At 36.2% G+C, this 18,688-nt stretch overlaps 1 pseudogene across 1 annotated transcript; it reads left to right on the top strand.

Moving 5' to 3' along the window:
* The first annotated feature begins 797 nt into the window (after positions 1 to 797).
* On the top strand, positions 798 to 1,947 carry LOC306858120 (interferon-inducible GTPase 5-like; annotated as a pseudogene). Its single transcript has one exon. The product of its transcript is annotated as an interferon-inducible GTPase 5-like (transcript).
* The last annotated feature ends 16,741 nt before the right edge of the window (positions 1,948 to 18,688 follow it).

The raw sequence follows: 18,688 nt of genomic DNA, 5'->3' as shown, positions 1-18,688 counted from the left end.
ACAATAATAAATAGTTTCTCAGATATAAAATATTTTTTATAGTACAAATTACATCCTTTTGTGGTTCACAGCATACATGAGTCTAGTGCTGCAGAATCATAACAGCTGCTATAAAATCATGCATACTAGACTATATGAATACAAAATCATAGTTGTTTTTTTTTTTGTTTTTTTTCCCCCAAACTGTTGTTTTCATGCTCTTTATAAAACAACACTGCTCTTTGATAAGGAGGTGGAACTCTCCTTCCTCTCTGGGTCCATCCAATCTAAGGATTGGATGGACCCAATTTTTCCTTTTTCTTTTTTTAAAAAGAGAGAGGACAACAAAATCATCCTCACTGCTTGAAGACATTTTGTATAGTTTTGCGAATTTTTTCGCAACGGATTAATTAAAACGCATCAGACTCAGTGTGCAAGGTCTCTGTGCGTGACGAATTTTTAAGATTGCGAATGCGAAAAAACGCATGCGAAAATTACGGACTCACTGTGCAGAGACCTTTATTCAGGACGATTTAGTGTGGGTTTTATGGCCTTATTTCAGCTACATTTTTCCCCCAAAACTTACTAACCACGCATAATATTAACAAATTGCATTTTTTCTAACAAATGCAAACATGTACATCCACCTTGGTCACATATTATTGTAGCATAGTTTGTGCTGAATACAAAAAAATACATGTTGGTCAATAGTATATTATAAGTAGCTGAAATAAGCACAAATATCAGGGCAGGTCAACACATCTCAAGGGCCCCAAAATTACCTCAGACCCCAGAGGGTTAAGTTTGCAATTCAGAACATGGAAAATCAAGACCGTGCTGTTGTTGATGCAATCAAGGGATCGGGCGAGTCCACTCTGGAAAAGGCTACAGCAAAAGCTAAAATAATATTTGACCAGTTTCTTAATGTCTCACTTAACATCGCTGTGACTGGAAAGACAGGATCAGGAAAATCCTCCTTTGTAAATGCACTTAGAGGTCTAAAGAATGGCGTTGTTGGAGCAGCACTTACTGGACTCACAGAAACTACAATGGTGCCCACCAAGTATGAACATCCTGGAAGGCCAAAAGGGATTATCTGGGACCTGCCTGGAATAGGAACCCCAAGCTTCAAAGCAAAAAAGTACCTGAAAGATGTCGAGTTTAACACCTATGATTTCTTCATTATCCTTAATTCAGAGAGGTTAACAGAGAATGACATCATGCTGGCTAAAGAAATAAGAAAACAGAAGAAAAGCTTTTACTTTGTTCGTTCCAAGATTGACAATGACCTGTCTGAGACAGAGAAAGAAGAATTTGATGAGCAGAAAGTTCTTTCCTTAATAAGAGGATTGTCAGAAAGACCTGGGAGACCCCAAAGTTTTCTTGATATCGTCTTTTGATTGGGAGGAATATGATTTTGAATTACTTCAAATCACTCTCGAAGATGATCTTCCAGAACACAAGAAGTATGCTCTTCTACAAGCCTGGCCGGTGTGTTCTGCTGCATCTCTTGAGAAGAAGATCAAGATGTTTGAACGGATGATCTGGGCTGTATCTCTTGCCTCTGCTGGTGTAGCAGTTATCCCAGTGCCTGGCCTATCAGCAGCATGTGATGCAGGTATGGTCGTGCTTTTCCTCACAAGGTGCTACTATGCATTTGGTTTGGATGATAGGTCACTGACAAGGCTTTCAGAGAAGGTTAACAAGCCCCACCTGAAAGATATGGCCAAATCTACATTTGTTACTGCCATCCGAGAAAAAGCAGTGACCAGATTGCAAGTGTCTGCTGCGCTCGCTGGCATTGCTACTGTTGAATATTTGGTGAGTCTCCTTCCAGGTTTAGGCAGTGCTGCTGCTGCAGGAATATCCTTCGCTACCACTCAGTACCTCTTGAGAGAAGGAGTGAATGATCTGGCAAATACGGCTCGAGATATCAGAAAAGAAGCTGGGCTTGCTTCTGTTCATTGAGATATGTCCTACAGAGCTTGTAAAAGATACAAAAAAGGGAATCTGCACACCAAACAAAATGCAAAGTTCAAGGTCCTTTGAATAAAATTGTATTACTGAAGATTTACATGGAAGTGGCAACAAAAACAAAACTGCAGTAACAAAAATGTGACTGTGCGCACAAATAAAATGTAAAAAGCAAACTTTCCAGTCCGTGCTGGACTATCTTCAGCGCTAAAGATTACAACAATGGTTAACAAACATTTAAGAAGGTCAAGGCACAAATCAGAGACATCAGATGATTAAGTGAATCAGTTTCCAACAACGCTGGTGATTTTTATTTTACCTATAGTGCATAAGTCTCTTAGCAATATTCCTGGCCGGCTTGTAGTGTCTGGGATTGAATCACTTTCTAAACCCATTTACAATTTTATTGATGCCCATATTCAACATTTACTGGTGACTTCCTTGAAATGTCACATATTCAAGACCTTAATGATAACATCTATTTGACAACTCGTGATGTTACTAGTTTATATACTAATATTCCTCACCTGTGGGCTTACAGGCTTTAAAATTGTTTTTGGAAACAAGAGAAAACAAAATACGTTCTAATTTATTGGTTGAAATGGCAAAATTGAATCTTTCTAAGAATTACTTTAGATTTCAGGACGATTTTTTTCTTCAACTTGAAGGTACAACTATGGGAGTGACTTTTGGCCCTGATTATGCCAATTTATTTGTGGGTTATTTGGAGCATAAATATGTATACAATACTATCTATATGTATACAATACTAATCTATTTTCAACTAATATTGTCTTCTATCAACATTATATTGACAATATCTTTGTGATTTTCAAAGGTAGAGAAGCAGAATTTTTCATATTTTTTGACTATAGAACATGTAAGCATTTTCTGTATGTGTTACTGAGTAAATCAGATGGTGTGTGTTAAGATTGTTTGCTGATATGGGGTTTAGAAAAAAAAAAAATGCAAACCATATACTGGAATATGTGATCACAGTGTTTTTTATTTTATCCATTGCTATAATTTCCCATTGCTTTTACTGATTCTTTTATCTCAAATACAATCATCTGTTGGAAAAGATCTGTTGGATTTTCTGTGGTAAATGCCAATAAAACTTAACTTTTAAATTTAACTTCTCATTTTCATTTATGAATTCTGGATTTTGTTTCCAATATCACATATAACCATGTATAATGTCTCATACATTATAAAATACAAAATGTTTTTAATAGTCTTTTGTGATAACTGTTTGTATATGCAGTTAAACTATACTTCCAATATTTATTTATTGTTTTAATATAATATTTTTCCTAAATCTTTCTCCGAAATGCTGAAGCCTGATGCAGTGCGTCATTACTTTGACATGATGAGGAATGTATACACTCTCTGCTTTGTAAAAACAACACGGCACATGACTCAACGGATGAGCGTGAACAGGTTTAACAGGCTTATTTAGGCTTTTACTAAACATGAAATCAGTATCAATATAATTAATCTTTACAGAAGTTGCATATAAAGTGGCATTTAGATGTATTTACACGGTAATTTAGCTTAGAGGGACATGGAATGCTTTAACCTGCAGTTACAAATGCATAAATATTTTTTTTATATTTTAAACATGAAATTTTTAATATTGATATTTGAAATTATTAAAAAAATGAAAAGTTGCTTTAAAAGTGAAATTAAAGTCACTGTTAGGTGAGTCATTGTGATTTAACTGAATCATTTAAATGGTTGGTTCATTCAGGATCGAATGAATCGTCTCTGAGCAATGCAAAAAAAGTACTGTGGCTGTGTTTAGTCTTTTTTTTGTTGGCAAAATAGCGCAAAAACAGCCAATATGGTGTCTAAAACGTAAGCGTCTTGATATTAACTTATTGTTTATTGAACTGTTGTATAAAATCAATATCACATTTGTAACCATGCTGATTTAAAAAAAAAAAACGGCACTCATCATGTGATATTGATTAACTATATGAATTGATATAAATATATACATTTTCTGCCCCCTTATCTTGAATTATGTGATCATTCATAATGCATATTAATAGACTGAATCATGCAGTGAAAGAACACACTCTAAATGCACACGTGCACTGAAGCCTGTGTTGGTCTAACCAGACTTCAACACGTCTCATATGCGTGCCTCTGTAGGTGTTTTGTTTGATTACTTACGGCTGAATCACAGCCTTGCCATATACAGCCATATCGCACTCCTACTCGTGTGATATTGCTCATATATATACAGTTTTATGCAAAAGTTTGGGCACCCCTAATAATTATCATAATTTCAATTTATAATCTGCTAGTCTTCTGAAGCAGCAACTTCATTTGGATATAATTTATACTTTATGGATAGAGTAACATTTCAATTCTGAAATATAATCTAGTGAATCAACAGAAACAATGCAATGCGAATCATAACAAAAACAGACAGGTGCAAAAATTTGGGAACCCCAATGAAATAAAGGAAATCAATATTAAGTACTGCCACCTTTTGCTGAAATAACAGCCTGTGGATGCTTCTTACAGCCACTGGTAATTCCATGAATTCTGACTGCAGGTATTTTGACTTTTCTTCCTTGCAAAATGTCAGTTTGATGGCTGACGAGCATGGACAGCCCTCTTCAAGTCAATCCATAGATTTTTGATGATATTCAAGTCTGGGGACTGGGATGGCCATTCTAGAACTATGTGTCTGTGCCTGAATTACTTGGTAAATTCGGAACAATTCTTTGGGTCATTGTCCTGCTGAAACAATCAACTCCGGCGTAACTTCAACCTCTTGACTGATTCTTGGACATTGTCCTTAAGAATCTGCTGATACTGGGTGGAAACCATGTGACTCTCAACTATGAGAAGTTTTATTGTACCTGTGCCTGCCACACAGCCCAGGGAGCACAGTAGGGAGCAGGTTCTTCTTTTCCGGTATGTATGTAAAGCGCCTCTGGTGGTGACCAAATAACTCTATCTTAGTTTCATCTGTCCACAGCACATTATTCCAAAAACAATTCTGGCTTGTCCGGATGAGCCTTTGCATACCTCAAATGACTCTTGCTTGTTGGCAGTATGCAGAAAGGCTTTTTCCACATCACCCTTGCATTGAGCTGTTCCTTGTGCAAAGTGTGCTGGACTGTGGAACGATGTACAATGACACTATCAGCAGCAAGATGTTCTTGGAGCTGTTTGGAGGTGGTCAATAAGCCCTTTCACACATACAGACTTTTCCGGAAAATTACCGGTAAATTGCCGTAAAGAGATCATGTGTGAACAGGACCTTTTCAAAAATACCGGTAAACTCGTTCTGGCAATTTACCGGTATGAGAAGTTGTAACATTACCAGTAAATTGCCGGAATTCTGCTGTGTGTGAACGCAGAAGGAAAATTACCGGTATGACCACGTACGTGTTCAGAACGCGCTGACGTAAGACTTTACTCCGGGCCAATCATAACACACTGACACAGATGACGCATTCACTCCACACTTCCCCATGTATCCGCCCATGTCCGTCACACAGACCTCTGCATTTGTGTAAACATAACAGTTTTTTTTTTCAACTGTTCACATTTACTTAAGAAAAAACCTGGATACTCGCCAGGACGGCCATTTTTGCGTAATTTTGTGTGTTTGGCCACTTAAGTTCAACAACAAACTACGTGAAATAACTCAATATGATACTCGCTATAGGCGGCTATGGATGTAACTGTGAGCGCTCAGCCTTGAAACAGCCTCTGGAGAGCACAAGTACCTATTGGCTTTAAAAGACGTGCAAATTATACATTTTTGTGACTATGCAACAATGAGCCGATTAAGCAAGTTACAATTTTGTCAACTGTCCCGAAATGCGAGCGAAAGTCTTGGATTGGTGTGCAGCAGCTCGTTGCAGACGAGATGCACTGATGTGAAGCCGCTTTGATAGAGTGAAAGAGAGAAGACGTGGTCCAGCTGACTCACTCACACTGTTTTCAAATGACTGATTTAATCTGCTAGTTTGTGTGGATTTATTTACTCATATAACCTACTTGCTATCTTGAATAAATGTTTGCAGGAATTCCCCTCATTATAAACTTGAAAGCTGCGGGAATGAGTAAAACTATGAAATATACACACAATCCCCCACGAAATTCTGGACATGATTAATTATAACTCTATTACAGAGATTTGGGAAATCAAATTTCATTATTTTTTAGTAATTTTTTTCCCCCCAGGCCTGGAAATTGCTGTTTTCAAAATGTAATAAAAGCAAGGGATGCATTGCACGCTGTTAATCCCTTAAACTGGCCACCAATGTGATCGGCTGAATGCTCCGTTACCTCTCCCTCCTCTAATCACATGCTGGATCCATCACCCCGCTTTGTTCCGGGACCTCGAAATTTACAAATTAAGCACTGGTTTGTAGTCATCTATTACGATATCTCTGGGACAAAAGCAGCTGCATGAATGCAAAATTTGAAACAAAAATGAAACCATCAACAAAAAGACTGATCGCATATACCCCTCCATGTTTACAAATACAAGTGCAGTCATTGGAGGTTAATGATGTCACGGAATTTACCAGTATTTTGGAATGGATGTGTGAATGGTGCTTTTCCGGAAAAAAGACGGAATGTTGTTGCCTGTGTGAACAGCGCATTTTTGAATTTACCGGTAAAGTCGTTCCGATAATTTTATGGCAATTTACTGGTTTACTGTGTGAAAGGGGCTAATGGCTTGTCTGTGACCATTCTAACCATTCTTCGCTGTTGCCTTTCAGATATTTTTCTCAGCCTACCACCATCTTACCTTGACAAGGACTGTTCCTGTGGCCTTTCATTTTTCTGACTGTGGAGACAGAGACCTTAAACCTTTGTGAAAATTTTTGTATCCTTCTCCTAATTCATATTGACAAATTATCCTAATTTTTAGGCCATTAGGGAGTAGTTTTGAGGTTTCCATGTTGCTACTTTCCAGTAGAGAATCAAGGAGAAGCACAACTAGCAATGAGCTACTTTAAATATAATTTGCCATGATATGTTGCACCTTAGTTTGCAGTGTTACGGTTCACTGAGCCAATCAAATCAATATGTTGTTGTAATTAATCAGCTATAAGAGACTACAGGTATTAGAACCAACACAACTGAAAGGGTACCCAGACTTTTGCACAGCCTATTTTCACATTTGACTTTATTTCATACAACTCAGTACTGCTACACTCAGACCTCTGCTTGGAAGAAAATATAGAGGCCGAGCCTCTTGGAACTTTAATTGAATACCCCTGACTTATATCATAAAGAAATACTTTATTTGTATGGTTTTGTAATATCTGTGCCACGGGCTATTTCCTCATGTGTCATGGTAAATCAAACTCCTTTTACAGAATTTGATGACAGAAAAACTGTTTGAACATGGTAATGCATTAAAACATAAGTAACAGGCTGGATGTAGATTAACCTTACATTTTAAAGGGATAGTTCACCCAAAAATGAAAATTCTGTCATCATTTACTCACCCTCAAGTAGGTCCAATGTCTATGTTCTGCTGAACACAAATGAAGATATTTTAAGATATTATAAGATTGGCTTCAAGAATTATAATTCTCAGGTGATGATAACATGAACAAAAACCGTTCTAAATCTGTTTAAACAATATTTTATCTGAGAAGTTTATTATATCTCATTTGTTAGGCTACTAAGGAAAGTTTAATTTACATTTAGTCATTTGGCAGATGCTTTTATCCAAAAGCGACTTACAAATTAGAAACAAACAGACCAACGAGAGAGCAACAATTCAATAATTAATTTTGGGCTGGATCTGGGCTGATGATTATGATGTATTGGTTTATGTCAAGTTGTCATAACAAAGACATCTCAAACAATGTCATCTTTGCATTAAAAATGACATCTGAGCGAATGACACTTCATGGCATTTGTCATAAACATGCATAAAACCTCAATGATGTATTCTCCAGTAAAGTATTGCACATGGTATTGGATAATAAAGTATTATAGTATATTTGTATTAAGGGTTTGGTAAATACACCATTTAATTTTGTAAACAATTCATATAATTACCATGAGTGTTTTAATTTAGTCATATTAAGGGCATTACATAAAGGCTGAAAGATTTTTAGAAGGTTTAGAAGAGACTGCACGGACTATATTGCTACAGGCACTGTGTCATGAATCAGACCTCTGTGGCTCTCGCCGATGGCCACCGGAGGGCACCCTCTCCTGAGTATTGACTTTCCCGGACTCCATTTCCCATGCACCCATTCAAAGACTAATCACCTGCACAGGTGTTCCCCATTATCCACACTACTTAAACAACACTCACACTCATTGCGAAGTCTTGTTTTGCCCCGGCTGACATTTCTGAGCGTTTACCCTGTGATTCTGTGACCCTTTTGTGTATGATCTTGGACTGTTTGACTACTGTTTATTCTCTGCCGCCTGCCCTTGTTCATGACAACTTGACATTACCAAGACAACATAACCTGTCATAAATCTGTCATAAACATGACACAGCAGATTAATTATCAAATTTAAGAAACTAATTACTTTAAGAAAGTGACGTGACATTCCGCCAAGTATGGTGACTCATACTTGGAATTTGTGCTCTGCATTTAACCCATCCAAAGTGAACACACACACAAAAATAAAAGAAAATAATAATTAAAAAAAAAAATTAAAAGGCTGCAAATAAAAGAGCATGAATTTGTACCTGTCATCATCTGTTTGCACGTATAGCATGACAAATAATTAACTGCACTTGAAGCTTTCGTAAAATTACCCAAAACTGTATATGTTACCATAATGAAGATGAACTTTACATTGATATGTGAAATTCTGGAGGGGACGTCAGGTGGCATCATGTGAGGATGTAATGATGTGTGCCATTAATCGATCTATGTACTATAACATGTAAAACGGGAACATGAAAGGAAAATACTAAAAGCAACTCATGTAGACATGTTAATTATAATACTGTTTTATTCAGAATAAGGTAAATAATTAGATTACTGATTTCCATGTAAACGTTGTCAATGTCTTCAGGATTACTACACAGCAAAATCCTGAGTGTTAAATTAACTCTGCTCAGAGCATATGGTCCCATTCTACAAGAGCCCTAAATTAACACGTTTGGAATATTTTGAATAAAAAGGGAAAAAAAATTTAACATAAGCCTATATCAGTTATACAGTGCTATCATGGCTGCTGTGTGTAGAAAATGAGTAGGAGTGGCTCTTCATCTGGTTATGCCCAAGGCTATTAAAGCTGTTTCCTCATCTGTGCGATGCAGATCGGGTTCTGAGATTACGAGACGGTAACACAGCCAACATCAACAAGTAAGTTTAGACTTTTATTCTTATCTCAGTACGTGACATACATTCCCTTCTTGTATGGGTGGCTGATGCTATGTTGCTGAATATACAGTACTGGTAAAACATTCCAGCTGTTTATAAGGATGTAGCCTCTTTTGACCACTTCTTCAGCATGTCAGTCTCTCTGCAGCGCACGTGTCATGTATTGTTTCTTGCACTGCGCAAGTCCGTTTTTAAAGCGTCTTGATTGTCATACAATCTGACATTAATGACAGCTGAGATCCTACAATGTGAGGATGAACAACGAGTGTTTCTGAGAAAGTCAATGCACAGTGTAAATGATCCCATAGCATCACCTAGTGTCCAACCATCACTTAATGGTTTATTTGGTTTGAACACACATACTGTTCAGTTGTGAAAATTATGATATTGTGGCAAATCTAATACAAAGATAATATTGGGTATAGTTTGATTTCTGCTTTCAGGTGAATAAAGCATGAAGTCTTAAATTATTAATTCAACTGTGTAATGAAAAAGGTTAGTTTATTTTAATATTTGTTTCACAGTGAAAGGTGATCTGAGGATTGTTCTTCTGGGTAAAACTGGATCAGGAAAAAGTGCAACAGGAAACACCATCCTGGGCAAAGATGTGTTTGAATTGGGTTTCTCCTCTGAATCTACAACTCGACAGTGTGAGAAACATGAGGGAAATGTGGAAGGCTGGAACATCTCAGTGATCGACACACCTGGACTGTTTCACACGTCCCTGACTGAAAAAGACCTGGAGGCTGAGATTGAGAAGAGTTTGCAGATGTCTGCTCCTGGTCCTCATGTGTTTCTGCTGGTCATCAAACTGGACAGATTGACAGAGGAAGAGAAAAACACAGTGAAATGCATTCAGAAGAACTTTGGAGAAGATGTTAAGAGATTCACCATAGTGCTGTTCACTGGAGCTGATATGTTAACCAAACCAATAGTTACATTTCTGCAGGAAAGCCAAGAGCTGCAGAAGTTAGTGTATGAATGTGGGGGAAGATATTATGTGTTTAACAACAATAAGAATAATGGAGCTCAAGTCTCCGAACTGCTGGAGAAGACCAAGACAATAGTGGAGAAAAATAGAGGAGAATACTACACCAGTGAGATGTTCAAGAAGACTCAGAGAAAGATAGCTATGATAAAAGCTTTGAAAAAAATATGTCCTGCTTTTGCATGTTCTGTTGTATTCTATCTGTCAAGAAGGTTCTGGTGTGACTTCCTTCGTCACATGTGGACATCTTAATTAAACCATGCGTATGATGATAATGATTACTTTTATTTTTATTTGAATATCATTTGATTTCTTTATTTTCATTGTCATTCACACATACAAAAGTAACTGAAACTTGTTTAGCAGTTGAATTCTTTGTAAAGTTAACTGTCTAGAAATAAACTGTGGTCAGCAAGCAAAGAACAATAAAACAATTAAAATCAATGTTTGTGGGGTTTTTTTTTTTTAGAAGTTGTAAATCACACAAAATAATTATTTGATAGATCAGTTTTGTGAATTGATATTGCTGTTTGTACAGGCCTGTGCTGGTATCAAAATAATAATGAACTTTTTAAATTTTAATAATTTCTACATTTTTATCCTTTATCATGACAGGGAGAAAAATATAAATTGTTCAAACTGAATTAACAAGCAAGATGCAAAGAAGCAGCGAACAACCTCTAAGTAAGTACTGAATATCTCATGCTATTGTTTATCCATCCATCTTTCTATTCATCATTCTATCTGTTTTTCTTATTTACAGTATCAGATCTGAATATTGTTCTGTTGGGAAAGACTGGAGCAGGAAAGAGTGCATCAGGAAACACCATCCTGGGTGGAGACAGAGAAAAATTTAAAGAAGATTTTTCTCCCTCATCTGTGACGAAACTGTGTAAATTAGAACAAAAAGCGGTAAATCAACATACAATAAATGTGATTGACACTGTAGGACTCCCTGATACAGTAACGGAGTTTACAGATGTTCAACCCAAAATAGAGCAGATATTCGCTTGCACACAAGCTGTTGATGTGTTTCTGCTGGTGATTAGATTGGATGTGAAATTCACAGATGAGAGCAAGAAAGTTGTGAAATGTATCCAGGATAATTTTGGAGCAAAGGTCTCTAAACACACCATAGTGCTCTTTACTCATGGAGATGAGTTACGTGAGAAAATAGATGTTTATCTCAAAAAATCTTCGCTACTGCAGTCAATTGTTGCTCAGTGTTCAAATCGTTATCATGTTTTTAATAATAAAGATGCAAATCAATCTCAAGTCACTGAACTTCTGGAGAAGATAAACAAAATGAGAGAGGAGAATGGATACAGTAGATACACCGAGCAGGACTATAAGAAGACTCAGGATGAAATCTTGAATGGAAAATATGTTGCTGGAGTAGCAGTAGGAGGAGGAGTAGGAGGAGTAGTAGGAGGAGCAGGATGTGCAATAGCTGCTAAAGCAGGAGCATTTGCATTCACTGCAGGAAAGGTAGCATTCATAGGAGCAACAGGAGCAATAGCAGGAGGAGCTCTACTAGGTCTTGGAGTGTATTTCTTGGCAAGAAAATATGTCTGCAACTCAGACACAGGGGAGGATGGGAACAAGAAACAGAATTGAGCTGAGATTTTCCAGTGATCCTAGCTTGTCATTTTACTTGCATAAACTTTGACTTTCAGATGAAAAACACAATTTATCATGCTTTATTGGATTGTAAATAGGTACCAGGAGAGTGAAATGTACACATACTGAAATGTAAAATGTTTTCACATATTACTTTACTGTTGTTAAGAAACATTTGTTTGTTAGTGCTTGTTAACTGTTGTTGTACTTCCTACAAATGTTATTGTAGTTAACAGAGAACAATAAAAAAAAACTCAAATGTTTTTTTTTCTGCGTTTAGTGTAATTCTTTCCGTATCAAAACAATATTAAATGCAAAAATGCCATTATTTTACAAAACTACAATTATATTTTCGCAATAACTTTTCTCTTCAGTTTCAAACAGAGCAGCTGTCACAGTATTGAAAAGCATCACATTTGATAAACATACACATCAAATTCCCCAGAGTTAAATCAGCTCTATTCAGAGCATAGTGTTAAAGTAACACTTGAGGAAAAAAAATGTACTGTCCTATTGCAAGTATGTCTTTTCTTTTTATGTAACCAAACACCTTTGTATTGTAACCAAAAACACTTGTTATTGTATTTGTGTTGTAAGGGTGGTTTCCCTACAGTGGTTCAGCACGATGGTATAATGCTGTTCATTTCTTGTCTATTACCACTCACTGCCACTTATATATGTGGGAGAGCGTTGCTATTACGTTACTATACTGTATTGCAATAGGTAGCACTTTAACGTTAATGTTGACTCAAGACTAGTTAGCTCATAATTTATAATTGAAATGGTTTAATAACAGTATTTTGTTATGGTCACACTTGAATTGGTTACAAAATAGATGAAGGATGGTAAAACATAAACAGTTAAATGTACCCAGCATGTATGTAAAATGTTACCTGACAGGGAAAGATAGAGGGAGAAAGAGCAGGGCCCCAGCGAAGAAAGATTGCCAGCCAAGAAAAAGAGACAGAGCAACAGTTACTGTCTTCTTTTATCCCTTCCTTGACCATGTGACTAAAAACTTAGGCTACATCCACACGAAGCCAGATTTCTCCGTATCCGATCTTTTTTTTTTGCCTCAAATTCCGTAAACACGGAGTCGTCTCAGGAAATATCTGTGTCCACACGGAATCACTGAAACCGACTGAAAACGATGTAGTACACATGCCAGACCAATATGTGGCGCTGTAATTCTGCCACAGAGATACACAAAAAAACAGAGAAGAAGACTTGGACCATGTGCGTAAACCTTGCGCGCTGAATGTAAACTAACACACAAAGCAGAAGATTTTGCTTTAATAAAACTAATGAGCTCAGTAGGTTCTGCAGCACGAACACAGGCACGTAGTCTGACATCGTTGTTGTTGTTGTTGTCGCTGTTATGTGACGTAGCAGTGTCTGATTAGGGGCGAGACGTGGGCTGATGACGTCATCGTTTCAGAAAATATACGGATTCGCCGTGCACACGAAAACATGAAAACGGCGTTTTCAAATTTATCCACCCTAGGACCCGGTTTCAAAAATGATCGGTTTCACTCTTCGTGTGGACGAAACGCCTATACGGTAAAAAATGTATGCGTATACAGAGAAACCCGTCTTCGTGTGGACGGGGCCTAAATGTGAGACATTTAAACTGACCAATCAGCAGATTACAGCTTCACCCACTGTGCAAAAGGTGTGACAATTAGCAAACCCTCCAACGTTGATCATTTTCAACCCTACAGTTTTATTGAGAAAGTGGTTTATCAAGAAAAACACCACAGTTGCTGTTTTAAGCATTTATTTAAAATGTTTATAGAATAGTAAGGGCTTAGCTAGCAAGAAAACTTGTATTATCAAGAGCATAGTTAGAGAACAATGGGAAAAATTCGGATGTTACCGTTCGGTGTTGTGTTGCAGACCAAGCGAAGAAGGCAGCAGAGAAGAAGATCCAGAAGAAGAAGAACGAAAAGGTGGAGGGCCTTACATAAACAGCTTTTGGGGAAGAGCTCATGACATCACAAGACATTGGAATCCACCTGTTGTCAATAAAAGACAGATGATGAGATCAGGTGCTGCTTCTGTGCAACAGCTTCTCAACGCCTTGCTATCGATGCCTCTGAACAGCCAATCTTGTGGACAACTTGTTTTTATTTTTACTTTTAAATTAGCATTTTGTATTTAACCCTTAAATTCATACCTCGGGTCTTTAGCAACCCAATCATCATTCACTACCCTCTCCCTCCTTCATTTTTTTAAAGTTAGCCATCAACTTTCCTCAATCTCTTCATTATAACAATATAACAAGAAAAAAATAGTAAAATATAAAAGTGTCTGTTTTCTGATTAATTTTTTGTAAAAAGTGTATAGGGTCGCTAGAGACCTGAGATATGTAAATGTGTAAGTATTTTTTTTTTCAGCTCTATATTTACATATCTAATGACTCAATACATGCAATGCATCTTTATTCCTCGAGGTGGCACTGTTTGATACACAATGATGACATGGTGTTTCACTCATAATTACTGCAGGCAAAAACAAACGAATATCATCAGCAAAAATTGCTCTGCAGTAAAGCCATTCAAACTAGTTCTATTACTGTATGCAATGAAATATAAATATCACTGCCATTTGATGCTGGATGTGGTGAATAAGCTGCCAGTGATCAAAATATTGAATATGAAGTCGTTGAAAACGATCGTTTTGAGAATATGGTTTAGATCGTGAATATGAAGCAGGTGCTGAATGTACTGTGGAAGTGCGCTCTGACGATGACAGCGATGGTAAAATCATCTGCTCGGATTGAACCCTTCTAAGTTTCAAAAGGTAACTAAATATGCTTTATTTTATTCTTCTGTAATTGTTCTTAAAATATCAAGAGAGTTTTTTTGCTATTCAAGAAGAATTATTCAATCAACCCAGAAAGGTTAATTGCGCACACTAGAAGTAAGAATCGTAAGTTAAATAAAAGGGTTAGATAAGTCTTAAAAAGGATTAAGAGGGCTATGAAACTGTCAAGTGCAGGGGCGTCTCACTTGATGGATGTAAAAGCCCACAGACATACACAGTATATACGAGGAAGGGTCCTCAAATTCAAGTGTAAATAAATACGCAAATATATAAAAATGAAACCGACCTTATTCGTATTCCAAATCTAGCCCATCTGATGCACAGTTCCCTATTTTGGTCGGATTAGTGCCTTAAATTGGATTAAATAATTTATTAAAATAGGACAGAAGCAAATAGTAACAGACATTATTGAATATATCTGAATATTATTGATTTAACAAAGTTAATATTGCATTTTTGTCACATATAAAGTACATTTATTTACAGCTGTTAAAGTGGTTAGTTCACTTGGAAAAAATTATTAAAAAGGAAAATAAAAAACCTGTCAAAAACCAGTTCCAAACCTGTAAGACTTGAATGACTTACTGAAAAAAGAAGATATGTTGATCTTTTGAAAGTACATTGTTCTTTCAACAGGCTTTTAACAAATTAACGTTTCATTTCAGATAAAATAAAACTATTAACTAAATGAAAAAAAAACAGGGAAGTTAGCGAGTGAAGGACATTAAAAAATGGACTGGAATGCCATGGTTGTCTGCAACCTATACTTCCCAGTCCTGTTTGAGAAAAATGGATTTTTGTGTGTGTGGCAGCGCCCCTGTAGTCTGGTCGTGGAACTGCACCTCTACACACACATATTACGTAATATATGAAGATACACATTTTATCAACTACTGCGCAAATCACTAAATCAAATGACAAAAAAACTACTTTAAGCAGTGTCTGTCAATGGGTATAATACATTCTTACAGGTAATTAGCCTACTTGTAAATATTATATTAGATAATTCAATAAATAGACATCACAAATTTTAAATTATTCTTAAGAATATTAACTGAGTTTTCTAATGAGATTAATTAACGTTAACGTTGTTATCAGAATCATATTCTTTGAATGTGGCGAATATACTATTGATAAATTTACACGTCGTTATATAATTTAAATTTAAAGTGTTTACTTGTGTGTGTTATTACTGTGCAAAAAATGCTTTTCTTACTTAGATTTTTGGTCTTGTCTCCAGCCAAAATATCTAAAAATCCTTAAATCAAGAAGGATTTTCTAGACAAGTAAAAATAATTGTTTCGTTTTCAGAAAAAACTAGTCAAAATTAAGTGAGTTTTTGCTTGAAACAAGCAAAGTAATCTGCCAATGGGGTAAGAAAAATAATCTTATGTCAAACAGAAAACAAGATTATTTTTCTTACCCCATTGGCAGATTATTAGACCCATTAAAAGAAGCGGAAGATCATGTTGTCTGTTGCAGTGACAAGACTGACGCGCTGGAGGCCAAACACATAAAGGATTATAAAGGTAGGTTTGTGGAGAACTTATAGATGTTGTTGTGACTGGATTGCTGAAAGCTAATTATCCGCACATGACGCGGGAAATATATGTCATGGCCATGAATTAGGAAGTCGTTCCCACGAATGAATTGTGAAATTACTAACACCAGGGAATAAAATAGGAAATCATGACCACAAATAAACAAGGCATCGAATGATTTCTTAGTTTTTGTGACCACGATGTAGCATAGGGTCTATAGTATTGTATAGTAAAGGCCTAGGTATTGCCAGCAGAGGTCGTATTTGAACTGGTATTTGTGTTAAATTCACAGTTACCGCATATTTTTAACTATGATATTAAGTGATTTAAAAAACTATAAGTGAAAAAAATACTATAGTAACTAACCAAAGTAAGGGATCTGGGTCCATTGGAATATGAGGGATATTGTGTTTACTAGATATCAGATTAGTTGTCATAATATATTTGCTCATTCATAAATACTTATTTTTCAACTCTTTTTGATAGTATCTATAAATCAATTTTAAAAAGTCAGAGTTGACATGAAGATATATTGTCAAAAGGTGTAGCAATACACTGGTTAAACTAGTACAAAGCATAAAAGTTATTTATAGTTGTCTAACCATCAGTGTAGTAGCTACATGTCTGCAAGAGGTTGTATTAACAATAGCATTCACGAACGAATGAAGGTTGCGGAGTGTTTGCCTTAGTTCCCTTTATTAAATATAGGGGAGAAATTATCATCTTAATTGAAGCCAAACAACGAAAAGAGGCCAATCAAGACACTTTTTTTAATGTTTGACTTCATCTGGCAGAACAAGTGGTGGTAGATTTGTTTTTTAAATTAATACATTTTAAATTTACAATTGAAAAAAAGGAGCAATTTTCTTTTTGTTCAAGTCCAAATTTGTCTTATGTTTTGTTAGGCTGCTAAACGATCATTTTTTGTTTCCTGAAGCATTGATGCAACTCATGATCACATAAACCCAAATTGTACAACGAAAAGGATTGTCGATGAGAGAAAACCCTGTGTGTGCCTATTCGCTGCAAGAGATATCATTCCTGGAAAGGAACTCACATATGACTATGGAGGAAGTGACTGGCCTTGGAGAAGGATTTGGCAAAATTGGACTACTTTTATAATTTGTACAGTAGAGGGAATGGAAAGTTTTCAATTAAAGAAACAATATATGCATTTTTTAGATTAAAATATTCCAAAACCACTAGAACAATATTATATATTTTGTTGACCTCCATACATTATCCCAAAGGTTTCCAAGAATGTTTAAAACCAAAGAAATCAGCTAAATTAACCAGTGTCAATGATGTCATACCTGCATGGAAACGTCAAATATGCTTTTTTTTTATATTATAACCATATAATCATAATTTAAGTACACTATCCCCCAGTTTCACAGACAAGGCTTAAGCCTAGTCCTAGACTAAAATGTAAGTCTTAGCCGTTTCAACTGAAATAAACTTGCACTGACTGATCTTAAAATATATCAGTGCATTTGTTTTGTCTCCAGATGCACACCAGTAATGTTTTTTTTCCAAAGCACGTTTATAAAAATTACTCAAATGTCCTAATTGAACTATGGCCTAATCCTGGTTTAGTCTAAGCCCTGTCTGTGAAACCAGGCCTAAGTATTATCCAATCCTTATTTAATATTGGCTAAACAACATTTAATTCAAATGTCCACTTGATCTTTAACTTTTGGCCATTTCTTTACAATAGAATTGCTACAGCCTCTGTCACTTCTTGAACAAGAACATGTGGAGATCAAAACATGCAAACTCAGTGCGAGGGTTTTAACTTTTTTTTTTTAAATTGCGATGAATTGTCTATGAACAGAGTATTTGAAAAGAGAATGTATTGTCCTGTGTTAGTGTAGGTTTATAAATGATTTAACTTATAAATCTGAACATCCCTGATTCATCTGTTCCCAGATGAATGTCATAAGCAACTCAGACTCACAGCATGCAGAAATGAAGTTTGAGATGTGCTCCACACATATAAATGATAACTGTTTGTGTGGAGCAGCATTTACTGAGCCTGGTTTCTCCCAAGGTTTTTTTCTCCATTCTGTCACAGAGGGAGTTTTGGTTCCTTGCCGCTGTCACCACTGGCTTGCTCAGTTGGGGACACTTAATTTCTAGCGATTATCGTCAAGTACTATTTAAGTTAAACTGAGCTAGACAATGGCATCTCTGAATTCAATAATGAAATGCCTTTAACTGAAAATTGAGTGTTTAATCCTATCATTATACATCACTGAAATTCTATCCTCCAATTTGATACTGTTAAGTGCTTTGACACAATCTGTATTGTTAAAAGCGCTATATAAATAAAGGTGACTTGATTTACATAGTGCAGTCTTATGGGGCGTTCACACCAGACGCGACTTTATTGTTTGAATAAATCGCGCTGTTCG

The sequence above is a fragment of the Barbus barbus genome (assembly GCF_936440315.1).
Source record: "Barbus barbus genome assembly, chromosome: 3".
NCBI classification, from domain to species: domain Eukaryota; kingdom Metazoa; phylum Chordata; class Actinopteri; order Cypriniformes; family Cyprinidae; genus Barbus; species Barbus barbus.
The sequence above is the reverse complement of the archived record's forward strand: the minus strand, read 5'-3'. Positions and strand labels throughout refer to the sequence as shown.